Below are 12,075 nucleotides of genomic sequence, written 5' to 3'. Positions count from 1 at the left end.
AAACTAAATGTGTGGGGAGAGTGTAGCTTCCAGTTTTACATTTTAATAACAGGGTAATAACATGCAAGAACTTTGACTGCCTGGACCTTCCCTTTTTATCTCTAAAATAACAGTGCTCTTCAGAGGAGAAAATGTAACAGAACTTTGTAGAATACAAAGAAGGCTGAATGAGAAGCTGTCACAGACCACTTTGTGTTGTTATCATAGGATGCATGAGACAAAGTGATTTATACAGGAAAGAGCTTTATTCTGACTCTCTGTTCCGGAAGTCCTAGTGGACGCTGCCAGCATCTGCTTGACTTCTGATAGTTCTTGTGCTGATCCATGCATGTCAGAAAAGCAGAATAGGAAGGCCGCATGGGTGGGAAAGACGTAGAACAAAGAAGCTCAACCATTTTAAACAATAGTTCTTGTGGTTATTAACATCCTTTCAGGATTCACATTAATCCCTTCATGAGGATGATCAAGTTCCATGGCCAAGTTACCCCTTAAAGATTCCAGGGCTTTTCACTATCATCATATCAGCAATTAAATTTCAATATGAGCCCTTGCTTGAGACAAACCATGTCTAACCCATAGCAGAAGCCTTAGTGCAATGGTTATTCAACTAGCAGCTACATGGGGCTAGAACTCACATGTGTCAGGGCTCTGCACAGAGTCCAGCAGCAGCTTCCCTCAGACCTAAGGATACTGGATTACTTCAAGGCAGAATTCAAGTAGAATGTGAAGAGTTGGATCTAACAACCTCCCAGGTGCTACCTGTCCCGATTTGCCAAACGATCAGGTTACAGAAACAAGCCGAACACAGTTAAGTGTTCTTCAATGGGAAGAATCTAATGCAGGAATGTATAGTATGGAAACAACTCATGGAGAAGGCAGAGGTTCTGGGCTTGCTTGCTGTGGTCCTGGCCCTGTATCCTCTGCATCCATTCACTGTATCCTCTGTATCATTCCCCTTAGGTCCCTCAAATGCTTCCTCTTCTACAGGGTAACTGTTGACTTCTTCTAAGAGACCCTCAGCAAACCCCTCCCCCTCATCAATTCAGATGTACTCTCAAGCCCCCCTACCATGTGCCAAGAGGAAGGACCACACCCTTGGAATCATTCTTCCTACCAAAAGCCCTGGGAAAGACAGAAACCTCCCAAGTAATATTTGACTCTGATGACACTGCTTAAATCATTAACATCTGGCAGGCAAAGGAAACACCCGGTCCATGTGGACACTTGAGAAAAAGGAACAGCTTCAAGCTTAGCCTTCCACGATGTCATGTGGGATGGACATAGGCAAGCTGCACACACAGCAGTAACACTCGGTACACAGCTTGTCCGCTGACAAATATTTACTGACCTGGTACCGTTGTGGTTGTAGACCTGAGGCCAAGATTTTAACAGCAACCATATTAAGCAAAGAATGTATGCTGCGTGCTAAGGGGGAGGACAGGAATGTACAGCACAGTAGGAAGCGTGGGAAGAGAGTTTGAAGTTGGGGATGGGTGCTGTACCACCTGAACTGCAAGCCTTTTACAACTTCAGTTACTTTTCAGATAGGGTCTTTCACTTTTTGCTCTGGCTGGCCTAGAGCTATGATACTCTTATGTTCCTGGGATTACAGACCCTATTCTTTGATATAAGATCTTTTTCTGGGGCTGGCTTCAAACCACGGTCCTTCTATCTTCGTTTTATAAGTAGTTGGAATTAGTTGGGATTAGTAGATGTGAGCCATTGTTCTCAGCAATATCTCACGTGATTCAAGTAGACCTTTGGAAAATGGTATGGATAGGCAGCAGAGCCAGTGCAAAGGCTCTGAGGTAGAAACATACTTGGGTGTGTCAGTGTAACATAACAAAGCTGGAGTGCCCTGGAACACAGTGGATTGAGGAAAGCAGAGACATGAGTGACTGAGAGGAAGCCCTCATAGGCAAATGAGTGAAGTTGATATTCTTTAGAGAAAGATGGGGGCACTGTGACGTGATATGACCTAGGGTTTCATAGAAACCCGCTTTGGCCTCTGTGTGGTGGGCCTCAAGGGTCACCATTTGTGTTAAAGACAACCCCCTTTCACTTTTGTTCTGGAAGACCTCAGGGCTGTTGCCTGCCAAGCTGGCCCATCCTTTCCCCTGCCCCCACCGCACCACAACTCCTTGTTCCCTGGAAGCAAAGCCCCACCATGTGCCATCTGAGAAGCAGGTGGAGATGGACAGGGAAGGGGGGGCTCTCTCTTTCTGTTTGCAGACTTCCCTGTAATTCCAGCTCCACCTGGAAAGATCCATTAGAGCTAATTAACGACTCCCTTCAGTAGGTGACTCTTCACTGTGATTAATTCTGGGTCAGAGACAGAAAGCTCGTTCCATTATGGTTCTTTTTAAAAATTATTATCATTCAGGTTTCTAATACTGCCATGAACTGCGGGTGAATTTCTGAAGTCATGTTCCCTAGCTGTCACAACTTGTAATAGAAAAATTCAATTTATAAGGAATTAGGAGAGGCAGGAAAGGCATGCTCCTCGGTCTAGAACAAAGGAGATCAATCGTGACACAATGGCAGCATGACATCCGTGGACTTTGAAGATTCCAGGCTTCCTCTCCATTAATTAGAGAGAATCAAGAGTTCTGCTGGTTAATTATTAGCAGAAATTGCACTTTGCCAAAGCAGATGCCGACTCACTCCAGATGCCTCCAGCTGCCGCTCTGCGTGGTAATTAAACTGTGTGTCATGCAGCCCTAGCCCCAGCTTGTCGGCAAGTAACACACTTGGATGGCCATGGCCAGCACTGGCCACCAGGTTCTGGGGTGATCCCAGGATTCCCTACACAGAGACTCCAAGAGGCTGACATCACTTTGAATTTATGACCTTGGACAGGTAGACCTTTGAAAATCTGAGCAAGAAACAAAGGTGATCTACTGTCAGCCCTCATAATATGACTGTTCATCAATCAAGGGCATTCACCTCCCAGGCTTAGCTGGTATTCTTATGGTGTTGTTTAGGAATCAGTTTACCTAAAAACATCTTGATTTTAATTTACAAAGGCACATATACATTGTACACAAGTTACACAGTGTAGAAATATAAAGGGAAAAATGTAGATTTCTCTGAGACCCTCCCCCCATCTCATGCTCCTGAGACACTGGAAGTTTTTTTCATATATATATATATGTATATATCGGGGGGGTCCAGTCATGGGGCCTGAACTCTGGGCCTGGGCACTGTCCCTCAGCTCTTCAGCTCAAAGCTAGTGCTCTACCACTTGAGCCACAGCGCCACTTCCAGCTTTTTTCTTTTTGCTTATGTGGTGCTGAGGAATGGAACCCAGGGCCTCATACATGCAAGGCAAGCACTCTACCACTGAGCCACCTTCCTAGCCCTGTTTTTTTCATATTTTGTCAAGATACTCAGTGCAACTTGGACTATTTTCCCAACCAGCCAGATTAGTAGATTTCAGGACATCTGCTTGATTTTATATCCATGAGCACCTTATCTCTCCTTAGCTCTGTGACCACAGCTCTAACCTAAATTCCAAACCAAGATTTACTTGGATTTGATTGCATTGATTCAGGGTGCCAGGACACTGGCATTTATTTGTATGATCTTATTGGAGGGGTTTTGTTGTGTTTGTTGTTGTTGTTGTTGTTGCTGTTGTTTGTGTGTATATGCTATGTGTGAGTACTAGTTGTTTGAACTCAGGGCCTGAGCACTGTCCTTTAGCTCTTTCAATCAAGGCTAATACTGTACCACTTGAGCCACAACCCTACTTCCAGTTTCTTTTTAATTTAATTTAATTTTATTTGTGAACATGCTGTACAGAGGGGTTACAATTGCATGGGCAGGATAATGCGTACATTTCTTACCAAGCATTGCAACCTCCTCCTTTGGTTTACCCTTCACATCCCTTCCCAGCCTCCCCCCTCCCCCGCAATCCCAATCCTTCTCCTTCCCCCCTCCCCCCCCCCCACATCGACGTTGTAAAGCTCGTTTTGGACATGACAACTTGTTACTTCCAGTTTTTTATGGTTAATTGTAGATAAGAGCCTCTTAGGTTTGTCTATCTATACTGGCTTTGAGCCACAATCTTCAGATCTCAGCGTCCCAAGCAGCTAGGATTACAGGTGAGAGCCACTGGCACCCAGTGACCTCCGCGTTTTTTATGTAAGTAATGAGTGGTCAATCCAACACCACCAGCACAGTGTGAGCAGTGCAGCTGAACCCAAACATGCTGGGGCCAACCTTTAATCCAACCACAGTTACTGCTGGAGAAGAATGTGGAAGCACATGAGCATCGTATACACTCTCACTACTGCAGAAGTGAGCAGATGCCTGGGGCCTGCTCCCAACTCCTGGAGAAGGAAAGCAGGACAAAATGCTACCCTGCCAGACATAGAATGCTGTCCAGATTAGCCTCAAGCTTCATTTGCCATAGGTAAGGCAGCAGACAGTGCCAACTCAGTGATATGCCCTTCCAGACATTGGTTTCTTGGGGGAATCATCTACCCTTCAGAGCTAGGGCTAGACAGGACCTAGGGTGTGTGATTGCCATTCAGAAGCCATGAGTAATGAGACTGTCTTACAAGTCTGTCCTCACATACACAGATTGCCTGGGGTGTTCTGACATTTGCTGGCATGAAGACTCTTGGGTCATTTGACGGTGTATTTATTAAAAGTATTTTAAACTCTACAGAGCACCAGAACTGGCCTGGCTGGCCTCAGATCCCCCTCTCAAGTTACTAAAGTTCCTCCAACCACTTCAGAATCTCCCAGATCTAGAAGGTAATAAGCAAGTTTCCTACATTTCTTCTTTTGTACCAACCAGTTCTGGGGCTTGAATTCAGGGCCTAGGTACTGCCCTTGAGCTTTTGAGATCAAGACTAGTCCTCTACCACTTGAGCCACAGCTGCATTGCTGACTCTTTTAGAGTGTCACTGCCTTTCCTGCTGGGGCTGGCTTTAAACTGTGATCCTCAGATCTTAGCCTCCTGAGTAGTTGGGATTACAAGCATGAGCTGTCAGCAGCCAGTTCATGTACATCTTGATTATACTATTCACTACACCATTTGTAACTCATTACTAGATGGTCTCCTTGCTATAGACTTCTCTCCTTAAGGGCAGGGAGCATATGCTATGTGTGCCATTTCTGTGATCACCTGGCTACAGGTTTGAGCCTGCAGTCTTGTTTTGTTTAGTTTTGGTGTAGGTCCTGGGGCTTGAGTTCAGGGCTGGGGTGATATTCCTGAGTTTTTGTGCTGAAAGCTGTATTCTTTCACTTGAGCCACAGCTCCACTTCTGCTGGGTACGGATTTGAGACCAGCTCTGTTTCATTGCACTTTGATGGTGTTTGTTTAGTAATGGGCTTTTGCAGTGGCCATGGTGACTGTTTCTATGTACATAATTTGATGCGGTGTATGATTTCTAGGCTGTGGTACCCAAATACTGATCCAGGCATTTTGGTGAAGGTATTTTGGAAATCTACGATCTGATTTGATGATTACCCTTGATAATAAGGCAGATTGCCCTGATTCAAGCAATCAATTGAACTCACACTCAAGACTACAACATCAGCTCCTGCTTGAATTTCCAGGCTGCCTTTATTCCTATGGAATTTGGATTTGCTAGTCCTTACGATTGTGTGAGCCAATCCCTGAGAAACAAAGTCAACAAAATAACCACAAAAACTCTCTCCCTCATCTCATTGGTTCTGTTTCTCGAGACCAGTAACAGGACATGAATAGATCCATGTGAAGCACTCACCACCAAGTTCACTCCACACTTATTCTCTGAAGACCCACTATGTGCCAGTTGTATGCTAAGTGCTAGGAACAACACTTGGAAGAGGCTCTTTTAATCTTAGGGAGAGTTTGCAGCAATACAGGAGGTGTCTTAAACAAACAGAGCCAGCCTAGATTTTTTTCAGGAGCTAGACTCAGACAGTGAGTCACCTGCAGCTGCTGGTGCTTGAGGCCCTGGCATGGAGCCAAGAGGAATGAACCACATGTGCCAAATATCTAGGACACCCAGGCTGTGTAGTGCCAAAAGAGAAAAGACACAGCCTGGAGGGAAATGAGCGCAAAGAGATACTACGCTGTAAGTCCCTTAAGTTGAGAAAGCTTTCTCCCGACCACTCCCCAGAGTTCTTCTTCCTGGGGTGGACTTCCACATGACTTCACTTCCTTTCCCAGAAATCCTGGGGTTTCTCATCATTCCGAAAGCTTCAGGGAAGGCCTTTGGATCATTACTGAAAGTTATGACATTTCAATGATACAGGAAAAATGGCTAGTGAGAGGTGCAGAAAGGTCCTTTGTTCTTTGTAGTTTCTCCTGAAGTAGCATTTTCTAATCATCTTTTATAGGGACTCATTACCCTGCTGGGTGTTCTACTGGAAAGGAAATAAGAGAAAGCAGTGTAGAACAAGACCAATCAGGAAGGATTTAAAGAGAAGACCAACATTAGCCTTTCTTATAATCTAAAGATGGTTGTCATGGGGCTCTGTTCCTGAGCAAGAACATGGCCACACCTTCCTCCTCCCCAAGGGATGGGCGCAAAGAGGAGGACAGGTTCTAACCAGCCAGAGCTGCCCCTATAAGCAGCCAGGACTCAAAGCTAGGGCAGAATTGAGCGAGTCTTATAGCACCAATGATACATGGATAAAAAGACACTGACTACTGTCCATCATATTCAGCTCTTCATCAGTGTACAAATCTACGATGACTATGGCTAAAAGATTTGCAAGCACAGCCATTCTTGGTAATCCTTGAACTTTCATTTTCCAATTAGAAGCCCTAAGACAGAATTCTTGTAGTTTCCTTTATTTCAGGGAGCTGTGTGTGTGAGGGCTTGTGCTGTAATCTTCCACCAATATTTGGAACCCCGAGAAGCCATCTCTAGCTTTCCAGGGACCACCTCTGGCCCATATCCACATTACAGACTGCATTATACCAGACGATCAGAATCCCACCTCAGCCCCACTTTCTCCCTCACCACCTTCCCTTCATCCCACTTATCCATTCCCTGCTGCCACAGGTTTGGACTGAACTTTGTGAAAGTCAGAGATAATATCTGTCTACAAGTCTGTTGTCCTTATAGGTCTCTGAACTGCTCAAGATCAAGAGCTGTGACATTTCCTTTCTATGCCTCTCAACAGTAGCACCTAATAAATCTTCATATATTTTAGGTTCTTTGAAAAACAGCCAGTCTTTAAGGCAACATTTGAAAACAAGGTTTCTGCTAGAATCCTGCATTGACCTGGGGCCTGACCTGTGACTCAATTCAGACTAAAATGATTTCACAATGAAACAGCTAACAATTACGAGTGCTAATAGCACTTCAAGTTTAGAGTCAACACGCATGCGTTTCATATGATTTTGAAAACAAAACTGAATTATGTGAATTGTACAGTGGGAAAACTGGAAGCTCAAAACAGCATGGAAAAAGGTAGAATTGTAGGTCATATCAGCTAGGCTAGCTTTTTCTCACTCTGCATGGTACCTTCAAAGCTACCACCACTGCTGTGGCCTCAACCCAACTTCACTAAGATGCTCCTTCAGACCCAGGAGTCTCCAAAGGAGTCTCAGGCTCTGGGGCTTTCCCTCAGAGGTTCCTAGGAAGTAATTTCCAGGTCCACCAGAACATTTATTGTATGGCTAATCTTTTAAATTCTCAAGATGAACCGGATGCTGCAACAGCTGCTCTCTTGGGTTTAGGGGTTGATCCTTCACAGAATCCATGCCTGAATCTACGATAGACAATTTTTAGGTGCCTCATCTGACCTGACCTCGTAGTATTTCATCTCTTGGTCTTGGCACAACAGTTATCCTTTCTCTTGCATTTTGCAGGGTAGCCACATTTGCCACACATCGACTTCTGAAGGTGGTAGGCCTTAGAACCACAGCGGTGGCACAATGTGTGCGTCTTATTGCAACACTTTCCAAAGGATGACTTTCCCTTCGTCATCTTGCCTCTGCTGCCAAGATCAAAGAGCGAAATTTCCAGGTCTTACTCACAGGGTTCAGTTATTTCCCAATGAATCACAGTTGACATTTCCTCAGCTGAAAAAGATGCAGCTGATGTTGGAAGCCTAGAGTGGAGAAGGACAGGCAAGGGGACCTGTCCCACACCCCTTTCAGGGGCTTACTCAGGAGGAGGCAGATTCGTGAGAGCTGCTTTCTCCTGCACAACTGCTCCTGTCTGTGGACTGGACACATGGATAGTACTGCCCTCCCATAGCCTCAGTGCTCCAGACGCAGACCCAAGGAACTGAAAATGGTATTTTATAAAGATAAAGAGGCTGATTTTGGTTTATGATTTTGGAGGCTGGAAGCCAAGGATCAGATGAGGTTCTCGTGAGATGTCACATGACGGATCACACCAAAACTTGGTCTAGGTGAGAAGAGCACAAAAGGAAAGGAGAAAGAGAGAGAGGGGTCCCCTGGTGATAGAGGCCAAAGGGAATGGACTCCCTTTATAACAACCAACATGTGCACATTCAATAAGCAGTCCACTGAGAACTAGTCCATTAATCCCTTCCATAAAGAGCCCTAGGCACAATTATTTCCTACTGGACCCCATCTGTCAACACCTTGCCACTGGAGACCAAACTTCCACACAAAACCCTTAGGGGACAAAGTATATCAGAACCCTACCTCTCTCCTGTCAGCCCTGACAGGGACAGCCAGGTCTTCCAGCACCATTCTTGCGAGAGAGGAACAGGAGTGCCTTTGGTCCTGTCCCTCCTTCTCATTTCTATACCTGCTTGTGTGCTTGGGGAGAATGAGCCTACTGCAGCTTCCAAAAAGATTCTGCTCTTTGGTGGGTGCAGCAGGTATTCATTCCTCAGCTCAGCAGGTCCTCTTTCTCCAGAAGTCTGTTTTAGCTAGCTAGCTAGAGAGAGAGAGAGAGATCTTTATTGTAAAGGCGATGAATGGGAGGTTACAATTATATAAGTAAGGTAATGAGTACATTTTGTTTTAAACACTGTTACACCCGTCCCTCATTTTCTTCTGCTTACCAGTCCCCCAAGTTGTAAAGTTCATTTCCTACATAGTGTTTAGCGAGTATCATTGTTGCATTAGTTCATCCTTTCTCCTGCTGTTTCTGTGATTCTCTTTCCATGGATCAGACAAACATATACAAGGCAAAGGGTACAGAAAAGAAAAGAAAAAAGAAAAATGACTGCATACGGAATGTAATAAGAGCCTCTTGTTTCCAGTTCTTGGTGTTCATGTTGATATGCTTCATTATATATGGTCCTATGCTCTTAGCAAATGGGCTATTGTGATCCCCTGCTGAGAATCTCATAGACATATTCTAGTTATTACAAATGATACTCAAGCTACCAATACAATCATGTTTGTTGCAGTATTATTTACCATACCTAAGATATGGAACCAACCCAGAAAGACTGACATTGCCCCATTCATAAAAAAAAAATGGAAAGACCTGGAAAAAGTTATATTACACAATGCAAACCAAGCCCAAAAACATGTAGGTTGCATGGTTTCCAGGAGTCTTTGATAATCAACAATTGTCACCTGAATGGCAGGTGACACATTCATTTAGTCTTTCATTCCTGGCCTCATAGCCTCTTTAGGAAGAGGAAAGGAAAGTTCTTGATGTATGGGTACCTTGGCAAATGCTGCCCTCTCTCTCTCTCTACACATACAGCTGATTGTAGGCGACAAGCAGTCCAGGGGCCTCTCCTGACCCTCAGCCCTTCCTCAGGTTTCTCCAAGGAGTTGCTGCAAAGAAGCCACCATCTGGAAGCCTTAACAAGTGGTCAGAAAGGTGCAATGAGTCCTGGCAGCATCTTTGAGCTCTCTTGCTGATGGAAGCATACCAGAGCCCCTGCTTGGGGTCCACACATGAGAAAAACATGAGAGAGGGAAATTAATTTTTACAAAGTTTTAGACTAAACTGCAGAGAAAGTCTTAATCTATCTCTATACTCTAACACTGCCAGTGTTAGAATTTAGGGAAAATAGTTCATAAAAACTAGGAAATCAGCATGGGTGGGGCTGGTTGTGGGCCACTTACTGTCACCTGGGAAGCATCATTTTTCTGGCATCAGGGTTCTTCAGGGGACCCATCTTTCCTCTGGGCATGGAATTTCTTGCAGGAGTGCTAGTTCCAAACCCTCTCCCTGCCCCCATGACAGACAACACTGAGATAGGCCTCTCACTACCAGAGGAACTTGGACATTGATTACAATTCCTGTGTTATCCAATGACAGGGGGTTTTAAATGAGATGATGTGTGTTCACAGTGAGCACTACTTTCCTTAGGAAAGGTCCATCCAAGTCTGACTTGCAGGGAGGTCCCTGTGGCATGTACTCCTAGAGTAGAGTAGCTAAAAGAGGTCTGCCTAAGGACAGTCTCCCATCACCTGGATTTGAAACATTCCTCTCACCATTTAATAATTCAGCAAGACTTTTGGCCTGGCTGAACCTTGTTTTCCTCCATTTGAATGGAACTTTTGGAAATACCTTCCTAGTGGATGCCAGAGGAGCACATGCCCAGCCCAGCTGACCCTTCCCCTATTCTGTGTTTTCCTGCTGCTGGCTACCACTCCCTCCTTATAGATCCTTGCATGTGTGTAATGCCTGAAGCTCATTCCTGAGCCTGTTTCCACACATCTTGCACGCCTGGCTCATCCATACAGGGAAGTCTTGTACAATTATACTCTGTAGGATCAGGGATTTTTTTAGAACATGAATAGGCACTCAGTTCAGGGACAAACAGGCTCTGTAGTCAAAAAAATAGAGGGACCTCACAACACCTAATATGATCAAGACACCCCAGAAAGAAGCACCTCCCTCAACCCACACCCAGGGTCAGAGTCACCAGGATGCACTTTCAGAAGTGTTGGACTCAGAAACAATAAAACAAAGAAGTAAATAAATAAAAGGAGGGAAGGAGTTGCCTCCTTATCCACTACCCCTTCCTCCAAGTTCTGACTTCACCTGTCACAGAGCACACCCTGTCACTGTCCCTGATCTAGCTGCGCCCTGTGTGCCCAGACAGAGCAGGAGGGGAGGGAAGAGGAGCTACGAGAAGCACAAGAGAGCAATAAACTCTGGACAGCAGGAAGGGCAGCGTGCTTCAGGTAGGGACAGAGACTTGAAAGGAAAAGTTACAACAGCAGAGATGGAAGGAAAGGCATCCCGTGGTTGAGGGTCCTTTGATCATAAGTTAGATAATACCATTGGAGCTGTTGGAGGCTAGGGATGGTTGAACCATGAATTTGGTCAGGGTGGGTAGAGATGGAACAGGGGACAGCATGAGTTAGGGCTGGAAGGTCTTTGCCTAGACAAGTCTGCAGAGAGCTCACTAAATACGTAATTGTTGCCTTCCCTGTATCAGGCACTCTACTGGGAGCTTGGAGGTGGAACAGCCAGGACACAGATCACACTCTAATTCTCATAATCCTAGTATATAAAGACACAGTAAATGAATGAACAAACATGCAATACCATGCCAGATAACAACAGGTGCTTTAGTACAGGTATAGAAACAAAAGTGGATAGGGTGCTGTTTTAGATGGGGGCCAGGGCAGCTAAAGGAGATGGCACCAAATGGGCCTCAGTAGGAATTCTGGGATTTACCTGATAGGTATTGAATTTCTCTAAGCAGGAGGTGACAGAGTGACCAGATAGGAGCAGTTGTCTTGAGCCAGTGGTTTACTAGCTCTAAGGTCAGAGAAAGTCCACATAGAGGCATCCTCCTCTATTCTGATAGTCAAGGGGTGCTCTGGGCAGTTGGATGGAAGTAAAACTCCTTACCATGCACCTACTTGTTTGACTTCCCAGATGGCTCCTGGGGGACCCATGGAATCCTTTAAATTCTTGGCATCTTGGCATTGGGGAAGTACCTGTAAGATCCACCCACTAGAAGCAAGACAGGAGCTCAGGGTTCTGCCAGTAACCCCTCTCCTGGTGAACACAGGAGGCAAAGCAAACTTGATCTGTCCTGCTCATACCGCTCCATGAAGGTACATGATTACTACATACAACAGTGAGATGTCAGCACAGTTCATGCTGAAAGTGACTATCACTGGGGTTTGGGATTTGGGGAGAGAAAGCAGAAGAATGATTTTCC

General features: G+C 45.2%; 1 pseudogene; it reads right to left on the bottom strand.

Moving 5' to 3' along the window:
* Positions 1–7,643: 7,643 nt before the first annotated feature.
* Positions 7,644–7,939, bottom strand: LOC105995018 (annotated as a pseudogene).
* Between the last annotated feature and the right edge of the window lie 4,136 nt (positions 7,940–12,075).

The sequence above is a fragment of the Dipodomys ordii genome, unplaced genomic scaffold, assembly GCF_000151885.1.
Source record: "Dipodomys ordii isolate 6190 unplaced genomic scaffold, Dord_2.0 Scaffold5, whole genome shotgun sequence".
In the NCBI taxonomy this organism is placed as follows: Eukaryota; Metazoa; Chordata; class Mammalia; order Rodentia; family Heteromyidae; genus Dipodomys; species Dipodomys ordii.
This window is presented reverse-complemented; position numbering and strand designations above follow the sequence as displayed.